Raw genomic sequence first — 24504 nt, 5'->3', positions numbered from 1 at the left:
GGCTTTGTGTAAAGGGCCCTTTTAATATAGGCGCTGATGTCCTGCTGTTATATCCCACTTGTGGATGAGATAGAAAACAGAGATCTTGACTGCTCATGGTCAGTAAAAATCCCATGTTGCTTTTCACAAGAGTAAGGGTTTTAATATCACTATCCTGGCCAATTTACAATTTGGATTGTTAGATTGTGTCAGCTCAAATTCTCCTTTCAGTTCCCATTAAATACATTTCACTTGGATTCACTTCTTGTTCTAAACTGTTGTGTTGTGTTGCTATGCACTGTAAGACAGCTGCTGTGCTCTGCGCCAGACATGGCTGCATGTCAGTGGTGTTTGTGTATGCAGTGATTCCTCTATATATAACTTTTAAAGAACCTGGGGATTAATGGCACCAATAAATATATTTTTATTATTTTGTTAGCACCTCATTTTCTTGGACAGTCTTCCTGTCAACAGTACATTCCTTATTATTCCTTCATTTTCATATTACTGTATGTTCAGCGCAGAAAAACTGTTTTGTGTTTTTAAAGGGAGCAGGGGCACATGCACATTTTACCTTCTGGAGTGACAGTTGTCACAGCACTGGGTTGTTTTGGTTTTTTTTTTTTAATACTTCATTTTCTTCCTTGAGCTTTTTCTCTCAAAACATAGTAATATCAAAGATACACTACCCCTTGTTTTACAAGGAGAAGCCTTTAGAAATGTAACAGAGAAAGACAGCTAAGTGCAAAATCAGTAGGGACTCAAGAAAGCAATGGTTTAAGTACCATGTATTGAAACAAAGTGGTGTTTTGATGAAAAGGTAGAGAAATCATGTATAATGAAGGTTTTGTTTTCGTACCTAATGGATAAATCCTATGCTCTGTCAAGGAAACTACCAAGCACATTTGACCTTCTAAGTCTCAAATGACTGACAGCTAGACAAAACACTGACAATTAATTAATTATGTTCAAGACAGAGATTTTAGGCCTGGGCAATGTAATACACGATGTCATCAACAAATTCCTGTTTTTAGCTGTGGGGCAATGTAGCATCCTTGAACCCAAGCTTTGGATTTGTAAAATAGCCAGGGGGTTAAAAAACCAAAGCAAAACAGAGAAGAAAGAGTAGGCATCTTTAGTGAATATTGAACACTCATTCTTCCAGAGAAAAATAGTTTAAATCTAGCCAAGGTCTGTTGGGACTGAAAGTTGCTACCATATTTTGAACCTTGGTGAGTCCTGTGAAATTGTTGGGGTTCCCACTCCAGATTGATATTCACATCAGAAAATGCCACTATCACAATTTGTACTTTTGCAACTTCTGCAAAGATGCCAAAGGTTGAACTGGCCTGGGAACTGAATGACATTCTCATTCACATAAGTCCAGGTCAGGGCTGAGGGATAGTGGTAGGTGAATATGGGAAGCTTGAACTCCTACAGTTCATGTCACATCTGTTTAGTAGATAGAGAACTTTTGTCTCCTAGGTTCAGCACCTTTCATGATAACACACACACACAAAGTATAAGAGAGCGCGAGCGAGCGAGAAAGCTCTCTGGAGGACTGTCTAAGTTATGGTAGCTTCTCTGGGCTTCTCTATGGGTGGCAGCTCTGTCCAGAGCCTCTACACTACTGTGTGTTGTGGCCCCATATATGGCATATCCCTCCCACCTGAGCTCTTGCCTCCTGCATACACCCTGTGATGGGGCTTGCAAGAGGGTGCTTGGAAGGTAGGCTTACAGCAGTCTTCTGCAGTGCCTGTACCAGGGGAATTCTTTCCTGGTGGATATAGAGCTCTTAAGGTCATTTTTTCATAGATTATGAGGCCAGAAGGGACCATTGTGATTATCTTGTCTAACTTCCTGTATAACATAGGCCATAGAACTTCCTGAATTAATTCATGTTAGAACTATAGCATATCTTTTAGAAAATCTTCCTATCTTGATTTAAAAATTGCCAGTGATGGAGAATCCGCCACAGTCCTTGGTAAATTGTTCTCATTGATAACATTTTGCACCTTATTTCTACTATGATATTGCCTAGCGTCAACTTCCTGCCATTGGATCTTAGTATATCTTTATATGTTAGATTGAAGAGCTCTGTTATCAAATTTCTGTTCTCCGTATAGGTACTTATAGACTGTGATCAAATCATCCTTAACATTCTTGTTGTTAAGCTTAAGAGAGAGATCTCCTTGTGTCTTTCACAATAAAGCATGTTTTCCAGTTGTTTAATCATTCTCATGGGTCTTCTCTGAACCCTCTCCAATTTATCCACTGTCTTTCTTGTACTATGGACACCAGAGCTGGACACAGTAGTCCAGTAGTGGTCACACCAGTGCCAAATAAAGAAGTAACATAATTTGTCTACTCCTGCTCAATATTCTCTTGTTTATACATCCAAGGATTGCATTAGACTTTTTAGCCAGTGTCTCACTGGGAGCTCATGTTTTGCTGGTTATCAACCATGACCTCCAAGTCTTTTTCAAAGTTCATGCTTGTCATGATAGAGTTCCCAATTCTTAAGTATGGCCTGCAATCTTTGATTCTAGATGTATGACTTTACATTTGGATACACTGAAACACATATTGCGCACAGCTTACCAAGTGATCTAGATTGTTCTGTATCAGTGACGTGTCCTCTTCAACTTGTTCTTTACCGGTTAGAACACTCATTCTCTCTGGCCTTTAAATTTGATATAAAGGAGCCAGTGGCAGTGAGAATCTTACCATAGGTGTAGAATCATATCAAGAGAGAGACTATTACCGCCCTGCTTTGTGACATGATACCGTAGCCTATAGATCCTAAAATCATATTGTCATTTTCTTGTAGCTGTGATCACATTTATCACATTGCAAACACATCATTAATTTCATATTTGCTTTATCATGTCTCTTTCAGTGTTTCTGCTTACAAAGTTTCCTTCTTACTCCATCCATTAAGTATATATGTTTAAAATGATTTTTCCCTGTATTTGCTTGCGTAGGAAATTGGAAGGATGAGGTCTTAGTTTCAGTGCTGGTGTTTATGTAAAGTAGAGTGATGTTCACATCCTGAAAAACACATTTAAATCAGTGTTAAACAGAGAGTTTTGCTCAACAGGAAAGTTCAATAGGAGATATTGTTCCAAACTGGGCTGTTGGTTCAGTTGTTCATTATGTTCATTAGCAGTGCCATTCTGGAAAGTAATAGAGTAGGTTAGGACAGGGAACACTGACAGAGAGAGAAGAAAAAACAAGGGAGCTATGGGAACTGGTGAAAGTATATGGAGATGACTGGGGGACCTTTCCTCTTAATTGAGTAAACTATTGGGCAGTGAGAAATACAATCCAAAGGAAGTTTAAGACCAACTGAGGTGCAGAAGAGCTTTTCCCAGGAAAGTTAAAGATGTACAAAGAGAAGATACTGTTAGTGACCATTTCAGTCTTAATGCTGTAAAGTTCTATTTAGCTTCTTGAGAGAATGTTTCTGTACCTGTACATTTCTTCCAAACCGTTCATCTATTCAGAGTTCAAAAACTGCATTTTTCCAAGTTGAATCTTATTTTATTTTCTACTTATGTTCACAATTTTTAAAGGGCCCCTGGTATTATTTCTCTGTTTTTCCTGGGATTTACTGCTCCACTCAATTTAGCTTATTCTGCAAATGTCATTGATGTGCTGTTTATTTCCTCTCCCAGATAGTAAATAAGTTATTAAATAACCTGCACCTCACCCAACTCAATATACTGTCATTTAGCATGCATGTTAGTCAGTTTGAGATATACATGGCAATGTTTTTATTCAAGCCAAAATAAACAATTTAATTCAATGATTTTTTCTTACATTTTCAGTTAAGATTTTGTGAGGCAGAATCTCAAAGGCTGTGACAGGAGTGGGGCAGCCTTTACCCTCAAGATACTGTGCTTTTAAGGTGTCAATAGTCTCTGGAGTCCTTGCAGCCTTTCACCCCTCCTCTCTGAGCCTATGCATTTCTTCTAAGTGTCATTGGCCGTTTAATTAATGGTCCTATAAACCCAGGCCTACCACCTGCCAGTACATTGCAATACCTCCAAACCACAAAGCAAAGGTGTTATATAACAAAGCAAGCTATATTTTTACTCTCCTTCCACTGTTTTTTTTCTCTACATCATTGGTCCTTCTTCTATTTCTCTTCTTCCCTTTTTCTCCTTTGTCCCTAGCTAGCCAGCAGAGCACATAAGCACATGCTAAAATTTTAAATTAATGGTAAACGTCAGTGGGTTTAATAATATGTTTGAAGTTAAGCACATACCTAAGTGCTTTGATAGGTCAGGGCTCTAGTTCCATCTTGTTGCTTTTTCATTACCATTCTTACTCTTTTATCTTGCTTTTTACTTCCCTCTCTTCTCTTTACTTTATACTTTTTTTCTTCATCCTGTCTACAAGTCCAACATTGCTTTCTCATATACTTTCCCTGCTTGGCTCTCTTCCTCCACTGTCCTCCCTTTTCAACCTCTCTCCCTCCTCCTACTTCTCCTCTTCTCTCCCTACAATATTTTTGACCCTGAAGTATGAGTTACACAAGCTGACTTTATGCTATCAAGGTTACTATTCTTGGCGATGGGTTCATCCACAGTGTCTGGTGATAGCATTAGAAAGAAGTCTCTTGTATTGAAAAAGAGACTGCACTTTGTAATGATAGTGACATCAAAGAGCCTCAAAACCACAAAGTTACTAACAGCTATGAAATGTTTCTTTTTAAAGTCTAACTCCTGGGGTAATGATAGCAGAAGTAAGACAGCTGTGCAGGTGCACTAATTACATTACTAGCTGGGAAAAAAAAGCTGGAGGTTACACTAAAAAGAGAGATCTGTTCTCTCCCACTTTGTAAAAAATATTGGTCCTGCAGTACTGGAAAAGCAAATTGTGGGACACTGAGAAATATACCATGGAAGTGGAAGCCAAATGTAAAATGTAAGGGAATAGCTGTTCTGCTTTTCAGGGTTTATGGGCTCTTGCAAAATCATTGAAACTCATACACTTGAAACCATGAATCTTACTCCCTTCTTTGTACATCAGAACACGGATGTTACCTCCTACTTTGTGACAGCTGCTTGCTCTATGCCTGTTTCTTTTTTTAAGAGATAGTATCTGAAAACTCTAATAACTCTAATTTGCTGTTCAAGGCTTTTTGTGAGGGACTTGAAGAATAAATGTTCCCTTTCTCCTGCAATGACTGTTATATTTCAATGGCAAACTAAAATGTACACCTATAAATTGCCAACTAACTTCACAGGATGTTAGCATGTTCTGGGAAGCATCAATAAAATAAAATGCTTGTAGAAGAATTTGTACAGTTGATTTCAGCACCTCTGTTCACTTTTTCTTGGTAACCAGAAGAGGAAAACTTGGTTTTACAATAGGAATTTGAACCAAAATCTTCATTGTCTTAAACTGATACAAATGGTTCAGATTGTAGGGGGAAAAAAAACCTTTTTCCTTGCTCTTTGACTCATTTAATCTGCTTCACTTTGTCATGTAATGTGCACACAGCCCATTTGCTGGGGCTGCCCCATAGCTGCAGATTTTGGATCAGGCTTCCCAGCAGCCCGCCAGGAAACCAGGCAGGGTTCTGACAGAATCCTGCCTGCAATTTGATGAAGGTTGTCACCCTGAGACAATGTTGTGAAACATTTCAGGTTTGATTAATCAACATTTTCTGTCAGAAAATCTCCAACCAGTTCTAGCCACACTAACCATCCTGAACTGGCGTAAGGCTTCCACTGTGTCCATGCAGCACTGATTGCCTTACAGTGATTCAGGTAGGATGGCTGTTGTTTTATAGTTATCATTTTCTCAGCAACCAATCTTCCCAGAGGCTGAGCACTAGCAAAGATGCTACCTGCACTGAGAGAGCTTCTCCCACTGGCCTAGGTACTCCACCTCCCTGAGGAGCCCTCCTCTTGATAGAGCGCTGTCTACATCGGAGTTAGTTCAGTATAACTGCATTGCTCAGAGGTGTGGATTCCCTCCATTCCCCCGTACCGCATTGTATTGGCTCTCTGAGTGCAGAGCTAATGACTCTGGTTCCCATTCTGGGAACTGTTGAGGCTGACTACTTCCTTGGCGCAGACAGTGAGCCGTCATCCCTGCTCACAGTGGGGCAAAGGTCCTTTTCAGTACCAACCACCCAGAAGGCCTAGATAGTCACAAAATATCTGCTGAGTCTTTTGGTACCACCCTCACTGATCATTCAGCCTGACAGAGTCCTGCTGGGACTGTTGCATGTGGTGCACACATTGGCCTCCATAATGGGGTCTGTTATGGCACCAGCAACCTCAGGTCTGGTACTCCTTCCATCAATCACCTTGATGCCAGCTCGGAGACCACTGGTAAGTGCTCCATCTCAGTACATGGTACTGATAACAAGCCATGTTGCCACTTGCACTGCAGGCTTGCCATAGATTACAGTCCTGGTTTCTGATGCTGCTGGCTGGTACTGCTCTACCTTGGCGTTTGGGGAGTTCTCATACTCCTCAGAGTCTGAAGAGGGCTCCTATATATTCATTTTTAGGGAATCCAGGCCTTTCTCTGGGATTTCTGTTCTCATAGAAGTTATCCTGACAAGAGAAGATGGAAGGAATGGATTGCCAGTCTAGGCACAGTTGGCTTCTGATACTATCCTATCATAGGCCCTTCTGGGTAACATTGACAATGCTCTGGTGTCTAGGTCTTTGTCTCCACTTCAGTAAAGAAGTGGATCCCTGAAAATGGAAGTTTACCTGCCTGGTAGCAACAGACTGTCCAAAGTCGGTATTAGGCAACCATTACACTAATGAAACACATCTCTCAGGGGAGAACCTTCTCCACATGGTACTGACTGGGCACTCAATGTTGGCAGCAAGCTCCTGCGGGGTATCAAGGATTGCAACAACCTGTTACCTGCTTTAGTCAGGCCTTCTACATTGGTAGTTCCAGACCAGCTTGACAAAGGTTCTAACCCACCTCCTCTGAACACATAATTGCTGGATGAGACCCAGATATTGGAAAAGTCTTCTCCAGTGTCAGATGATTTTAAATCCTATCAAGACCTCCTGAAAAGGATGGCTTCATCCCTAGGGATACAAGTAGAACTTGTTCAGGAGAAGTCCCACGAACTCAGTCATTTTACACCTGGCTATGAAATGGAAAATTGCTCTCCCTACACATGAAGAAACACATGCAGCATATAAAAGCTTTCTGGCAAACCCAATTGTCCATCACATTTGTGGCAAAGTGCATGGAAAGCAAGTACCAGTTCCATTGCAGGGGTATGAACAGATTTACCAGCACCCTGCACCAGGCTCCCTAGCGGTGGCAGCAGCAGTAAATGAAGGATACCACCAAGATAATAGAGTCCTGCAACTACAAGTGTCCGGTTCAAGTTGGATTGGGTCTGAAAATGACATGACCTTCTAGGACTTGGGTCAGGTCATCTCTGATTGTGCAGTGGTGGCTGCATGTCCCGCTCCTACTGGGCACATGCCCTGCTCCTGCCAGCCACCACCACCTTTCTGCACTGTGTGTATTGCAGACAGTGTACCAACAAGTTGCAGTGTCTCTCACCATATGGCAAATTGCGAAGGTGGCAGCCAGTGTTGGTGGGTGCACATGACCCACCTCTCACTCAATATTGTGCAAAGTGTGGCGAGGCAGAGGTGGCTGGTGGGATCAGGGGACACAGCTTCTTCTCACTCAGCAGTATGTACAGCACAGTGAGGTGGTGACAATGACAAGGGTTTGGTTTGGTCTGGGTCTGAAAATGACTCAACCCTCTTGGGATCAGGTCAGGTCCCCCCAGGTTGAATTCGGGTCCTGTTAGGGCTTTAAAATTAGGCCTGAGCAGACCTCTACATGGTAGAGAAAAAGTGATGCCCAAAGAAAAGGACGCAAAGAAACGAAACCTTCTTTGTAGAAAAGTTTATTCAACTGTGGGTTTACCGTTCTGCATAGTGAACCATTATGATTATGTAAACTGGGATGCTATGTCCAAGTTTACCAATGGGCTGTCTGAAGGCGAGTTCCAGTTCCTCATGGTGGAAGGTCAGGTGGTTGCAAGGTCAGCTCTGCAGGCTTCCCTGGATGCTGTGGACTCAGCTGCCAGAGTCATGTCGATGGGAGTAACCATGCACAGCTCCCTGTGGCTTCTGTCATTGGGGATTCCTGACTCCTCCTCTCCCCCATATGCCAGGCTGCATCTCAGAGGTTTACAGACATGGGTCAGGTCCATGCATTGCCCTGAGGTGCATCACCTGGACAGACTAGTGTCTATCCCAGACAAGATCCTATCATCCTTGGATTGGTGGATTAACAAAGACAATGTTTGCACAGGAGTCCTGTTCTCCCCAGCTCTCCCCTCTTGACTTTGGTAATGGATGCTTCAACCATTGGGTCGGAGCACATGTAGGAAACCTGCAAGCTCAGGGGTTGTGGGCCACTCAAGAGGCCAGACTACATATATTATCTTACAGTTATGGGTGATCACTAGAGCCTGCCACCAGTTTCTGCCACATATACAGGGCAGGACTATCCAGGTGTTTACCTACAACACCACATCGCTGCTTTTTGTCAGTGAAGAGGGGACACCAGATCAAACAGCCTATTCCAGGGGGCACTCAGGCTTGGAATTGCTGCATACAGAATTCCCTGACTCTCATAGCATCATATCTACCAGGGGCTCACCATGGTTTAGTGGACTGACTGAGCAGCTCGTTCCATTCTAACCATGAATAATCTCTCAACATGGCTATTCTAAAACTAGTGTTTCAAGTAGGGGGAGTCCCACCAGCGGACTTATTCTCATCCCAACAGAAAAGGAAATATTCCCAATTTTGCTCAAGGCTGAGCCACAACTCAAGGTCCATCTTGGATGCATTGCTCCTCCCATGGGTCAGGAGCCTCCTGTATGTGTGTCCTGCAGTGCTGCTTATCCCCGTGGTAATTCTTAAACTGAAACAAGAACAAGGGGAAATGATCCTCTTACACCAGCGTGGGTGAGACAACCATGGAACTTACAACCTGCACAAGTTACCCATCTGGGAACTTCCCCCTCTCCTTTTCATCAAAGACCCTTTATCACAGACCCATGGGCAGGTGTTGCATCTGAATCCCCAGTCACTGAATCTCATGGCCTGGTTCCTCAGTGACTAAGCCCAGAAGAGGCACGCTGTTTGGCAGCAGTCCAGAATTCCCTGCTGAATAGGTAGAAGCCATTCACAAGGGCTACTTACCTTAGTAAGAGGAAGTGCTTCTCTACCTAAGTGGCTAGCCATGGTGTGTCTTTTACTCTGTCTACAATTCAAAAAGCTTTTGGACTATTTATAATCTTTAAAAAGAATCCGGTTTGGCAGTCAGCTCCATCAAGCTGCAATCTCTGTGTTTCAGCCCTGTATTATGGGTAGGACTGTATTTTCTAACCCCATGACTACCAGGTTTCTGAAAAGCCTAGAAAGATTGTTTGCACCTATCAGAGACCTTACCCCACAATGGGATTTGAATTTAGTGTTATCAGCCCTGATGTCTCCCCCTTTTTGAGCTGTTAGCCTCTTGCTCATTGCTACACCTCTTGGGGAAGGTGGCCATTTTCACAGCCATCACTTCTGTGAGAAGAATGTGGGGGAGCCACATGCCCTGGAAATTGATCTTGGAAATGTTTTTTATAAGAATAAAGTGCAATTTAGGCTACAAACTAAATTTCTCTCCAGAGTGGTATATGATTTCCACCTCAATCAAACAGTATATTTACCAATCTTTTTTCTGAAGCCACATGTTCACAAAGATGTACAGAAGCTCTACATTTTGGGTGGCTATAGGCTGTTGAGTGATGGATCTCTGAGTGACAGAACTGTCTGACAAGGCTGTTATTTGTGTACTGCTATCAGTACCTCGTTAGAAGTACTGATATTTGTGAACAAACCTTTTCTGCTAGGAAACATCAGAAAAAGGCTCACACCTACATTCCATGTTGCATTTGTCCACCATAAGGATAAAGCCAATCACCAAGAAGCTGGTGGCAGAGAAGCACTACTGATCTTCCCCTTGATACTCCTTCCTTTGCAGTCCTGGTAAGACACATTTTGTCTTTGTTTTCTGCTGTGTACCCTTAAAAGCATTTTGTAACAAAAGAATAACTGTACATTTATATAACTAAAATTCTGTGTAGATTTGTATGAAAGTTAAGTGCTGTTCTCAGGCTCGTGCCAAGTTGCCTGTGCAGCCCTTGGTAGTTTAACATATCAAGTTCTGCAAAATCTTATGTCATTGTAAGAGCGAGGTGACCATTAAGGTTCCCCTCAGGTAAGTATATCCAAACTTAACTAAACCTCTTAAGTCTACAAAAATTGGGCTGGAAATCTCAAACACAGTTCTTCTTGTGGGCTTTCCTAGTATTACCTGCTTGTAGTTGGAGTGGAAATAGTGAGAAAACAGCCTTTAGGCTGGATGTTCCTTGGGGAAGTGGATGTCTCTTCTTTTGTACCTTGTACAGGACAAAGCATACAGATAGCACTTACCAGATAATAAACAACAATATTGCAGTGCCTGTGCAGTCTGTCATAGCAACATGGAAGTATAGCCATGTACAAAAATGAAATACTGTATAAAGAGAAGCCAATTTTCTGCCCCCTCAAAAAGTAGGTTGGGTTTGCAGATATGAGTTCTTCAACAAGTAGAATGCAGGCTGGGGAAAGGGCTGTGTATTTTATCTGAACTGATTCATCCAACTTTATGAAATTTGTCACTTGCAAAGGTGATTGGAGATTTTATGTTGTTGCGGGGAAAATAGTGTATCATAGTGTTATAAAATCAATAAAAGGGAGGCACAAGCCATCATTCTGTTTCCCTGCCCTGTAAGCAACATTGGAAAACTAAAAATAATGAGATACACTAATTCCTTCCGTAGAAGTGAAATGAAGTGGAAAAATGGTATAGATCAAGAAACAATATGGGGCCAGTTGTGTGTTTGTGAAGTGAGCACTGTATTGCTGGAGGGTAAAAGATGGTGTGGCTGAAGTGTAGGACTCAGAATTGGGTGACTGGGAATGGTCACAATAACTTCCAGTGATTTCCTTATTCCTACCCTGTAATGGACACTTCAGTACTCCTGCTGCATTATCCTTGACTCTATTTTCAACTCTGCCACAAACTCCTCGTGTGACTCCAGGGAAATCACTTAACCTTTCTGTGCCTCGGTTTCCCCATCTTTAGAACAGGGATAGTGCCTTACAGGTGTGTTGTGAGGCTTAATTTGTTCATATTGGTAAAACTCTTTGAAATCTTCATATGGAAGGTTCTGTGGAAGTGTAAAGTAGTATCATCCTAGTGTTATTGGCCACTGGGCTGTGTATGCCTCAAGGATTTGGTACCCTTATCTTTTACAATATGAATGTTTTTTTTCTTTAAAGAGATGCTTGCTTTTTAAAAGCTTTCAGATTGTGTTTGAAGAACAGCTTATTTATATTGTATTGCTCTTTCCCAAACTCCTGCACCACATTATATACGAGGTGAAGATTTCTATTTTAGATCCTACTCATTCCCTTTTTCTTTCTTACCTCCTGCTGTCTTGTCAGCTCTTTGGATCCCCTTTGCAACATCCTCTACTGGTAGCGAGACAGTGACTATTATTATTATATATTATACTCTTTCTTCAACCTTGCTGCTACTGAAACAGAAATGAGAGCACACTTGACAAAGCAAAACCGCTTTAATTTTTCTTGCATTTCCCTAAGTATCGATATGGGTTTGTCCTTTAGTCTTGTGCATCATGGAGATTTATAGAGCCTCCCTCTGCCCTTTGTGTAGCTATTATTGCACCCTAATGAGTGCCAGGAAATTGAATAGAAATACAGTCTTCTGTGTGCAATAGGATCTATGAAATGGCCTCTGGGCTTCAATATGCAGGGCCTTTAATACATTCTGCTTACAATTACATATGATTGATTCCAACTATAAAGAAAGCATTTTGCATCTACAGGAACTTCATGATGAGAGTCACACTGAAGACTCATCTTGCTCTACTTTCCTCAACTTATCTTCTGCTATAGTTTCTTAACTTAGGAGGGCAGGGGGTGCTATAGCTTCAGGGACTGTGACCAGTGCGGAGTTACTAGTCATCATTTAAAATTCACAGAAATTGTCCTATTGGTTTTTATCTCTGACTGGATTTCTGGGAATGTCTCTCTCTCTCTCTCTCTATCTCTCTCTCTCTCTCTTTTTAAGTAATTCTTGTGGTTGACTCCCTGTGTGAGCAAGTGTGAGTGCATGCGTCCTCCGTCTCTCAGACATGTAGAAAGAGAGAAATATTAAAATTCACCTGTCAGGCAGGTAATAAATAATGTGATTAATTACATAAAAATGTTTCTAAATTCTGTCTGAGCCGGAACAGATGTATGTACTGAAACTAGTTGACTAATGTAGGGTAAGCTGGTCGTTGAGCATGAAGATTATTTAGAATATCCTTCATATAATCCAACTACATTGTATACACAGATTCATTTATATGAATCTTATTGTTCTGGCTGAGAGAAGTAGTAAAGAGATGGAGACAGTATGTGAGGCTGCGAGATGCTGAGGCCAGGCAATACTTTTTGCGGAGGAGGATTTTCAGTATGGAATGAAATGAGGTTACAACTTTTATTTCCCAAATACAACCCACATACCTTGATTTTATTTTTCACAGTCAGGAATTTTGAAACATTAATTCCGCCCTCCTCCTCTTCAGGAAGGAAGCTTTATACTATTAAAGTCTTGTGCAAGATAATAAATTATTTGAATTACATGGATACAAAGGCAATTACAGTGGTCAAAAGCTTGTACGTTATTCCCTCCCTTGCTAATCATTCAGCACAGTATGAATGGAGAGGGGAGTGTGTGGTGCTAATCAGTTTCTCATAAACAGATAATATTGTGTACACGAATGCTCTGATAGTCTAAGCGCAAAGGAGACACCAGCAAATTCACAGAGAGCATCACAAATATGTTTTTGTTTCCATGTAACACACACGAATGAATGAACCATTGATTAGCCAAATGGGTTGTGAGTGGTATGTCCTTTGGTCATGGTTTTTTAACCACTGAAATGTTTCCCCGAGGTGGATATTTCAGATTCTTCACACCAGCACAAACTAAATCTTTGACTTGAGATTTTAATTGCCTTTTAATGATAATTTCTGATTACATTTTGTAACCCTTTCCATCATGATTTTAATAGCCTTTCTGTAGTCCAGTTATATTCTGAAAGAGAGAAGCAGTAAAATTGATATATTGATCTCTCATTGCCAATCTAGAATAAAATGCAGATATGCCACATAAATGCAATATTATACACACAAGTGCACATGCACATAACACACAAACACACTACATAATATCTCTCTCTCTCTCTCACACACACACACACACACACACACACACACACACACACACACACACACACACACACACACACACACACTTTTGCAGTGTTGAAATTTGTTTGAAGAAGAATCTTGCAAACCCTGAAGATCTTCCACATTTACATGAATAACTTCCCAGAAGTGAAAGGCTTTGGAGGATGGAACCTAATTTTCTTTTTTACATAATTAAAGGAAAACAAGTTTTAGATTCTGATATTTAAAAAAAACCCAAATACCCTAATTTTTACTTCTAAGAATGAGTCATACTTTGTCTAAAAATGAATGAATCACAACCCAGAAAGCCATGTCTATGTGCAAAATATCAGAGGGGTAGCCGTGTTAGTCTGGATCTGTAAAAAGCAACAGAGAGTCCTGTGGCACCTTTAAGACTAACAGATGTATTGGAGCATAAGCTTTCGTGGGTGAATGTCCACTTCGTCGGCATGCTCCAATACATCTGTTAGTCTTAAAGGTGCCACAGGAGGACTCTCTGTTGCTATGTGCAAAATGTCAACCTTAGGCTGGTGCAGGAAAACTAAGATTCTGAACCTGCTATCAGAACCATACAGACCACTTGAAAACACTGGGGCTTTGCATGTATGCAAGGCTCATCTGGCCTCGTTCTCACTGCAGGACCAAAACAGACAGCTACCGGTACAGTTACTGTGAGAATCATACTCAGTGTCCTCATCTGTGCCTATAAACTGTCAGTCATATCTTTTTTCACATTGATATGAATGTGAAAAAAAGAATATAAAAAAAGAAAACAAAATAAACGAAGAAGAAAAAGTACTTGTGCAATTGTTTTAATGTATGTGCTTGAATACATGTGATGATCGCATGGTCAAACGCTTTATGGAGCCACTGGATAGTGTCACAGAGACTATTACTCCAGCTCATATAACGTCTGTTTATTACTCACACAACAATTTTCTGTTAAGAGACAGCTTTTACTATCTATCAGATTTGCTAAAACCAAGTATCTTCAATTATCAGTAATCATGTGCATCTGCACATAGTATGAAAGCAGCACTTTTCTGAGGAATTGAATCTCTTCACATCTTTGCATTTCATGTTGAAAAGATAATTTTTCTCTTGATTTACCCCTGGGAGTGCAAAGGGAAACTAAACAGCATGTGCTGAAAGGAAGAATTCCTGGTGTTTGTTGGTGTTTTATCACTGATAGTCAAGAAGTTTTGAAAATGTTCTCAAAACACAGGCAGAAAGAGTAGTGGCTTTACTATGGCTATGATCCCTTAAACACTGCTTACCTTCCTCTTATCTCCCAATATTTATTTTCTGTGGCTTTGTGTGAGAATAAGGAATGGATTTTTACAAAAATATTTACACCTACATATTGGTAAATATCACAACAATTCCTACTGGGTTAACAATGTCTACTGGCATAAATTCCAGCATGTTACCTGGAAAACAATGTGTTTTCTTAATCTATGTTAAAATATGAAATCAAATTGATATGAAACCAGATTAATAAGAAATCAAATTACATAAAATGTGCATCAAATTAATATGAAGTCAAATTGCATTAAAAGTATACATAAGAACATAAGAAAAGCTGTACCGGGTCAGACCAAAGGTCCATCTAGCCCAGTATCCTGTCTACCGACAGTGGCCAATGCCAGGTGCCCCAGAGGGAGTGAACCTAACAGGTAATGATCAAGTGATCTCTCTCCTGCCATCCATCTCCATCCTCTGACAGACAGAGGCTAGGGACACCATTCCTTACCCGTCCTGGCTAATAGCCATTAATGGACTTAACCACCATGAATTTATCCAGTTCTCTTTTAAACTCTGTTATAGTCCTAGCCTTCACAACCTTCTCAGGAATAAACCTATACATAGGGAATAAATCTATACATAGATATAAATCGGTATCCGTGGTGCTGCAGGGCTCTATTGGGAACCGCAGCGGTGAAAGCAGCAGCCTGGCGGGCTGCCACTCCCATGAGCCAATGCCCTGCACTGGCAGCTCCTCCAGCATGGCTATACTGCTCCCTGCTCTGTCCCCAGCCCCACCCATTGCACTAGCATGACCAGGGACAGCTGCCAGCGAGCCTGCTGCCTGCCCCAGATCAATCTGGTGCACTGAATGAGGCTGGGGTCCTGTGGAAAAAATAGTACGTGATCATGTAATGAAAGACTGTAATACATATGCACAAAGGGGCTGAATTAAGGAGTATCAAGAGATTAAATTACTTCTATATTTGGCACGTGTTGCAACCACTACTGGAATACTGTTCCAGTTCTGGTGTCCACAATACCAGAGGATGTTGATAAATGGGAGAATGTTCAGAGAAGAACCACAAGAATGATTGAAGGATTGAAATACATGCCTTAGAGTGACAGACTCCAGGAGCTCAATCTGTTTAGTTTAACAAAGAGAAGGTTAAGGGGTTACTTGATCACAGTCTCTAAGTACCTGTGTGGGGAACAAAACTTTGATAATGCGGGTTCTTCAGTGTAACAGAGAAAGATATAGCAAGATCCAAGAGCTGGAAGTTGAGGCTAGACAAAGATTAGAAATGAAGTGTGAAATTTTAATAGTGAGGATAATTAATCATTGGTACAATTTTTCTCAGCCTGTGGTGGATTCTCCATCACTGGCAATTTTTAAATCAAAATTGAATGTTTTTCTAAAAGATATGCTGTAGTTCAGATAGAAATTAATTCAGGGAAGTTCTATGGTATGTGTTGTGCAGGAAGTCAATCTAGTCAATTACAGTGGTCCTTTTTAGCCTTTGAATCTATAAGGTTGCACAAGCAACCTTAGTTCGGGCATTTCCTAAATTATGAATGTTTGGCTTTGTAACGTTAATATTCTTTTAAAATAGGATTTTTGTGTGTAATTTCCCAGGTTAAAAAAAACAGAAATTCCATCATGTAGCATCGTACCGACATCCATATTGTTCATCAGCAGGGTTGGAACCTTAAATCCACTTCACAGACCTCTGCCACTTGAGTTAATGGAATAACTCATAGCAGAAGTAGTTTGTTATCCTCTATGCAGGCCAGCAGCAGATGGGGATGAGAGACACACTTTGCTAGTGGGTTTCACAAAGATTTGCTGACAACAGGGGAATGGTGAGACTCAGGAATCCAGGTTTCCATTCTAGGCTGTGGAGGGGAGAGTGATCTAGTGGGCACACACTCTTGTGCCCATTTTCCCCAAGCTTGATGCTTTCATCCTGTCCCCTGCAAATAGTCCCTGTCCCAGTCCTGTCTCTTCCCCACTGCTCTGTGCTTCCTGGGGCCAGTCTGGGGTGCATTCAGGAGACAGGAAGAACAGACTCAGTTACAGTGCTAAGCTCTAGTCCACAGCCCAAGTCCAGAGTAGCTGGAAGCAGCCATCACAGGGAAAGTCCAGCTTCGTTCCTGTAGCTAAGGGCTTGAGCATGTTCATTCAGTCTGTAGAGAGGGTGCATGTGCAATCCAGTCACACTGGCAGCTGAGAGAGGCTCAAGCATAATCAGTGAGGATGGAATCATCAGAGATTTTAGTTGCTAAAGTCTAAGAAGTCTCTACTGAGCATGTGTGAACTGTGATTTTTTCCCAAAGGCTTATAACTTGGCCAAATTTGAGTGGATTTTCACAGGAATAGCACAAGGCACATCCCTAGGGTGACCAGATGACACCGGGGGGAGGAGGCGTCCGCCGGCAGAGCAAAAAAAAAAATGCCGGCGGAGCGAAATATCGGGACGGTCCCAATTTTATCGGGACGTCTGGTCACCCTACACATCCCCAATACAAGGGCCACTCCACTGCCAAATTTCTCTAAATCATAAGGATGCTAGAGCTGTTAAAATAGGAATTTCTTACCATGGGCAAAATGACATGTTCCCCCCCACAAGATTTGTTCTCAGAAATAGCTGAACTTTTTTGCTGAGGTTTTCCATTTAAACAAAAATCAGCACAAGGCAGATCCCATCATGGAAAATTTCAGCCCAAATGGTTAAAATTTGGCCAAGTTATAAGCAATTGAAAAGTGAGTCTTATAGTAATAAGTGGCTCCTCCAGCTCCCCTATAATGTATTAAATGAGTTTTACGTTTGAGAAGGTTATAGTGCTCTTGAAAGAACAGGTCTTAGAATGAATTAAGTGGTGAGGATATAATATGTGACAAAATGGGAATATTCCATTTATATAATTACTGATGAATGAACAACAGCTATTAATTGAATTATCAAGTTTATTAGTGGCGACCCATGAACAATTGTGTTTAACACACTTTGCATAAACGTTGTGAATGTACACATAACACTTTCAGATTAATGTCCCAAGGTGGTGAGCTGCAATCTATAGACTAAATTCTGGCTAGTCCTACTCGAGTATGCTGGTGGGAAAAGGGCACATGGAGCCTCTTCTCCTACATTATTGACACTGCACAGTACCCTGGCAGAATGCTTTCACTAGCATTCCATAAACACTACAAAGGAACTGGCTAGTGTGCTCGGCAGTAAATTGGGGAGGTGGCCAGGGCCCTGCCTTCCCCGTACACCTGCTGGCATCCAGCTGCAGGCACTGTGGGTAGGGTATACTTCTTATTTTTGATGAAATTGTAAGGGCCGATGCAAAGTGTGCCACTCCACCTTAGCCGCTCTGCTTTCTTCTGCTGTACAAAGGCAGAAAGTTGCAAGGAATTTCTGCGTGGCTTCTGGAGCTTTGATCCTCCCTCCAGTGCTCCTTTCAGGAGGAAAGCCAGAGCGCAGTCCTATAATGTTACAACTGTTATTTACCCATCTGAGAGTCCCTAACAATAATCTCATGCTTTTTAAGCAGTGATTAAAGTACATCAAAATTTGAGGGGGAGCTCACCAGTGCTGGTGGTTGTGTGTTGTCATGGATGTTGACAACATGTGATGAAATGACATTGAATCATCTTGTGATGGGACATGGCAAAGGGAAAACAATAGGGAAAAGAAAATAAATGAATTGGAAAGGAGTCAGTTGTTCCTGCCCAAGTCCAGTGTCATCCAAACAAAGCTGGGTGTGTGGCCTGCAAAAGTGCATTGTGTATAGGGAACATCCTTTGTGTTCCAAACACCTTTAGCTTTTACCCCTTCCTCACCCCTACATGCTACTGGAGAGTGCCAGAAGGGGAGAGGGCACTAACATGGTCATGTTTCCCCTTGATTTGGCACAGAATGGGGGAGCCAGTGCCACAGTCTTCCTTTGCCCATGTAGGGGAGAACTGAGGGTAGCAGGCTGTCTTTCTTTCCTTCTCTGTCCCCTGGTCTTCAGTCAGGCACCAGATTCTTCTAATCCTTGCACTTTAAAACCTCCCAGCTGAGGAATCTTTATTTCTTCAGCCACTGAAGAGGCAGGAGGAAGGGGTGCTCTCTCATCTCAGGAAAGGGACAGGAAGTAGAAATCTCCCACTGTTGTAGCCAGGAAGAGGGGAATTTTGCTTTCACACACTCCCCCTTACTTTTAGTTGAGGGGGGAGGGATAGCTCAGTGGTTTGAGCATTGGCCTGCTAAACCCAGGGTTGTGAGTTCAATCCTTGAGGGGGCCACTTGGGGATCTGGGGCAAAATCAGTACTTGGTCCTACTAGTGAAGGGAGGGGGCTGGACTTGATGACCTTTCAAGGTCCCTTCCAGTTCTAGGAGATGGTATATCTCCATTAATTTTTAATTTAATCCCTAGCTACTAGCATATTCTTAGGGACAGCAAGTCTCCATTCACCTGTTTGTGCCAGGCTGGTCAAGTGGTTATCCATATGTTATCCAACCCAGGGCCTTTTCCCTGTAAAATGACCTTTTTTCCTTCCTACTCGTTCTTAGAATTCATTGTTTCCTGTTAGTGACTGCTGCTGTGGGAATGGCTGGGATTTTACAATGACAGAGATCACAAAGGATTATGAGCTCTCCATACAAAGAAGAAACTGGCGAAGGGACTGAGGGATATGGGGAAAGTCTGTTTCTCACACAAACAACTTCAGAAAAAGCACTATGAAGAGAGGAACTAGAAACATTGTTGAAAGGTAACTTGATTTACATTTAACTCTCTTACTGATCCACATTTGAATTAATGCAAAAGTTAATTTTAAATATAAAAATAAAATAAGACAAATTTCCCTCTCCCTCTTGGCAAACTGTAGAAAAAGTGATCTTAATCCTCGGTGAAGTAACACCTTTCCCCCCAGGAACTAAAATGACAGTACCAGAACTGCTTGCAATGCCTGCATGGCTGTGGGTCTTAGCATTGGCACAGGGAATATAGGTTTTTACATAATTGGAAGCCCATTGCCCAGCGCATCTGTACACACAAATGATGTCTGTCTGTCCTGCATTAATTGGATCTCTGATGTCATGTTTGGGAGTAATGTCTTCAGATAGTTAACCATTCCAAATACTTAGTATAACTGCGATGTTCTGAGGGATAAGATCTCTTAGATGTCTTTGATTTGAACTGAGTTGCATTTTAGCCCATATGTCTAAAATTCTGAACTTCCCTCATGGGGATAAATCATACTGTGACAGTGCCTGGGGACTCATGATTCCAGTGGAGTCTGCAGGAGTCTCAGGAGAAAGAGACAGATTCTAAGCAATGGGGTCACCCTTCAGAGAACCAGCAGACTTGAGGAAAAGTGCCTCCTTTACTGCAGGATGCTCCACTTGCTACCAGGAAATGGCAGAAGTGGCTAATGACTTGTTATAGGCATCTCACCAACCCATTTTATTAAGACAGTTAATTCCCACTTTTCAGGGAGCAAGTACATCTATGTGACTATTGCCTCCCCAATCCCAAGCTCCCTCAGAAAACTCCTAAATCAGCAGGCAGCCATCTGTCCAGGAAGGTAGCAGATGATGGCAGCTTCTTTTGCCAATCTTTAGGGTGAGGCAGAGACACCGCGCTGGAGAGAGGGACCAAACCACAAAGGACTTCAGGAAGGAAGTGAGGAGAAGGGCAAAGTCACCAGGGACTTGGTGGTGAGAATGAGGACTGGAGGGCAGAACCACCAAGGACTGGGAAGGGGGTGGCATGGTTTGGGTGGTAACTTTGGATAACATATAAATACCAATAATAAGTAAACCAAAAGAGAAAGGATGTGAGAAGGGTGTATTCAAAGTTGGGTGCTCAATTTGAATTTGTGCTTGAGGACCCATACAACTACTGTTATGTGATTTCACTTTTTTTTTTAACTTGGCACTTGCCCTGCTTTAGTTTTAATCACAGTGTTCAGCATTGTTTTCAAACATGAAGTATGTACCTCTTCTGTCTTTCTGGGTGCAAGAATGTCATTGTGACCATGGGTCACTTTGGGCTACCTGTGTCACCTGTAGCTGTGGAAATGGGTTACATATCAGGACTCTGTTTAGTTGGGCCTTCAAAGCTTGAATATTTGAGGTGGGATTTGTTTTGCTGTTTTGGAAAGTGCTGTGGCTCATTTCATTGGGTTTAAAAGTGTGGTGTTTTTGTTAAAATCCTTGCTCCTGGTAACATTCACCTGGAAGTAACCAGCAGACTTTTAAGATTTTTACATTAACCAGAAGAATTTCTTCATGCTTCTTGAAGGAGGGTTCCCTCCAGAAAAGGGCTCAGGACCTGACTGAAGGTGGTAGTAGTGAATTGAAGGGTCTGTGGTTGGAGCAGTACAACTGGGGCTATGACTTCCCAAACATTTGTCCCTGAGGGTATGTCTACACTGCAGTTAAACACCCATGGCCGACCCAGGTCAGCTAACTCGGGCTTGCGGGGCTCAGACTAAGAGGCTGTTTAATTGTGGCATAAACATTTGGGCTTGAGCTGGGACCAGGGCTCGGGCTCCAGCCTGAGCCCAAATGTCTGCAGCGCAATTAATCAGCCCCTTAGCCTGACCCAGGCAGCTGACCCAGGCCAGTTGCGGGTTTTTATTTGCAGTGTAGACATACCCTAAAAATCTCACACACAGAGAAGCTGGAGGGAAGGGTCTTCCTATATTTCATGTAGGGTCATTCTCTAGGAAAGGTGGGTTTACAGGCATCTGCAAAAGAATGTCTCAGTAAAGTCCATTTTAACTGACCCTGGAGAGAAGGAGGAGGAGGTTTCCTAGATGATGTCCTTCTGGTCTGGGATCTCTGAATTTCCTACCAGTTAAACAACTGGTCATATTTTGAGTTTTTCGCTGTTGTCATTGTGCTTGTTTTTTTCAAACTTCCGTGCTTCTATATGTTTTCACCAATAGATTACCCCCTCTTTCAAGCTCTTTCAACCTATTTCTCACTAATCCACACTGTCTCCCTCGGCACAGACAGCCATTATTACTAATGAGCACGTTGGAGCTCAGACATTATTCTCTAGACCATTTCAATTAAAGAGGCAATTCCAAATGGAGTTTGCTGAAAACAGACTCTTCCAAATGGGGTTATAAATGTGATTTTGACACTGTCATTGTGCAGAGGTAGCCAAAACCCAGTGAAGAGAAAACACAAGTTCCAGCTAATTTAGGAGCAATATTAATCTAATGTAGGAAGCATAAATCTTTCTCGTTTCACTGCCTCATTCAATAGCTTAAGGTCTGCTCAAATTCTTATTCTCCCATTCTTTTTTGCCTCTAGGGTTATTGGCATACACCCCAACTCATTGGTTCACTAATTTCCTCTTTGAAGTTTATATTTTTTATTCTGATTAATGTTTGCTTTCACTTTTGGAAGCATTTGAAAAGGACACACCATGTTGTGTATCAAATCTATGGGAAGTAGATTGATTTTTGGAAGAAGATCTTTCATTTCAGTTTTAACTAGCTGAAACATAAGACCAGTGTTCTTGGACCTCTAGGTTTACTTCCTCTACTGCAGGAGGCCCATTCTACAGACTGCATCGTAAACAGTAAATTTTTGTTTGTTACTAGAAATTTAAAATTAATAGCCCAAATGTAATTTCCCTTGTGAGATGTGTACATTGGTTATCAGAGGCTCCAGCAATGTCTGCTGTGCTATGTACTGAAATGATTTCTGGGATACTGGAATTATATCTTCATCTGCATTGATCTTAAAATTCACTCTTCCGACATATAGCCGTACTGCTACTTGCTATTTATTACTGTTCTCTTCACAAGTAATCAGTCCTAAAATCAATGCTCCTAATTCCTACTCTGTGCCTCCGACCACTATTTATTTCACCATTAAGCAGTGGATCATCTTAATGTGTTCCAGTTAGTTGCATTTTCTGTGTCTTTTGTTTCATGCTGAGCAATAATCTTTTGATTGTGTTTGTGTTTGCAGTGAGTGCATGTTGCATCTGTTCTTATGCCAGATCTTTCCTTTCTGATACTTTTCTTGAGTGTATTGCATTTCTTTCCTTACTCTTGTGTAAACAGAATTGGCCAATAAGCAAAGTCATCTGTTTTTTTAGTAGTTTCCTGATCTGCATTTTGATTTTTAGGTCCTGACAAAGCTCCTATTTAAGTCAGCAGCAAAACTACTATGGAGTTCAATGAGATCAAGAGCAATCCCTTAATGAGTTTAGAGTGACATGCTATTTAATTTGCATTTTTTCAGTGTCGTCTGTAATGCTAGTGATATTCTTTGTCATAAAATCCCAATTAAAAATAGATACCAGAAGGATTCTTCTTTTGTCTGCTGAATGTTGTTATGCTTGGCTAGTTTATGCAAGCTTCTAATCATTAATAATAATAATAATTAATAATTAACACTTCTACATTGTCTTCCATCTGAAGAACTCTATGCAGTTTGGAAAGATTAATGAATTAAGCTTTACAACAACCAGGTGAGGTGGGTATTATTATCTCCACTTCACACAAGCGGAAATTGAATCAAAGGGTATGTCTAGACTAGATTTTTTGATCCTGGGCTAACTTGAGTTAACTGATTAACTTGAGTTGTGGTCCCACTGTAACTTGAGATAATTGATTGCCAATACTTAACTACCACCATTGTACATCTTAATGTAAACACTGCACAGATGTTTGTTCCATCACACAAACATTTGTGGAGTGTCTAGATTAGTATTTACAAAGGTGTTATAGTTAATTGGCAAATTTAGGTTACAACCAGGCCACAGATTCTAGTCTACATATAACCAAAGAAGCTGAAGGACTTGCTCAAAGTGACTCAGCAAGTTTGTGGTAGCATCAGGAGTAAAGTCTAGCTCTTCAGACTCCCAGCTGTGTGTATTAATAACTGAGCCAAGCTTTCTCCCTAAAAAATTTCTCCATGGATTTCCTAGTGCCCTACTTCTCATCATATTCCTTTATTCCAATAACCTAATTACAGTAAAAGCTTTTTTATCAGGCATGTTGGAGGAATGCGGGGTGCCGGTAAGTGAAAAATTCTGGTTAACTAAGTTTGGGTGCAGAAGGGGGCTCAGGGTAGAGGGTTGGGGCTTGGGTGGAGTTTCGGGGTGCCAGATCTGGGGGTTGCTCACCTCCGGCAGCTCCCTGTAGGTGGCAACCTGTCCCTGCTGCTCCTAGGCAGAGGCGTGGCTAGGCGGCTCTGTGTGTTGCCCCCGCCCCGAGCGCTGGCTCCGCAACTCCCATTGGCCGGGAACTGCGCGTGAGCCGCCCGAGGTGAGCGATGCCCAAATCTGGCACCCCAAAACTCCTCCCGTGCCTCTGCCCTGAGCCCACTCCCGTACCCAGATTCCCTCCCAGAGCCCACGCTCCGCATCCCCTCCTGTGCCCCAACCCCCAGCCCTGCACCCCCTCCCACACTCCAAACCCCTCATGGCCATTCCTCCGCCTAGGAGCAGCAGGGACATGTCACCACTTTCGAGGAGCCATGCGGAGCCAGGTAGGGAGCCTGCCGGCCCCACGCCAACTGGACTAGAAACCGGACTTTCTATGAAGTTTAGAAATGCCCATTTAGAAAGCTTTCCAGTTGGTATAGAGCCGAATAACACAGCTTTTACTGTATTTACTGGCCTCCTCATATGTAAAAAACACTTAAAGAAGCACTTGTGCTCTTTAATTGTTTCATATGGGAGAGTTAATTTCTTTTTTCCTCATCCAGATTGGCAGAAGTATGAAACCTGGTAGAATGCTGTTTCAATTCAGGCAACAGTAATAGATGATTGAGCTCTAAATGGTAGAGCTAAGCAAATAGTGGGAAAATATATCTGTGAACATATTTACTAAATCTAATTCAAAATTAAATTTGTACCCATTTTTCAATTTGC

At 41.8% G+C, this 24504-nt stretch overlaps 1 protein-coding gene across 9 annotated transcripts in view; it reads left to right on the top strand.

The window, feature by feature from the left end:
• Nucleotides 1-24504, top strand: part of ESR1 (estrogen receptor 1) — a 287989-nt gene that overhangs the window by 43539 nt on the left and 219946 nt on the right. The window contains exons 2-3 of one of the 9 annotated variants that reach the window (XM_034765391.1): nt 9905-10040; nt 19190-19369. The exons of 5 other annotated variants lie outside the window; for them this stretch is intronic. The gene's annotated coding sequence lies outside the window, so the exon portion shown is untranslated. Of the gene's footprint in view, nt 1-9904; nt 10041-19169; nt 19370-24504 lie in introns of all 9 variants that reach the window. 3 more of the 9 variants (XM_034765390.1, XM_034765392.1, XM_034765394.1) reach the window with 3 other exon arrangements.

The sequence above is a fragment of the Trachemys scripta genome, chromosome 3 (genome assembly GCF_013100865.1).
Source record: "Trachemys scripta elegans isolate TJP31775 chromosome 3, CAS_Tse_1.0, whole genome shotgun sequence".
In the NCBI taxonomy this organism is placed as follows: domain Eukaryota; kingdom Metazoa; phylum Chordata; order Testudines; family Emydidae; genus Trachemys; species Trachemys scripta.
This window is presented reverse-complemented; position numbering and strand designations above follow the sequence as displayed.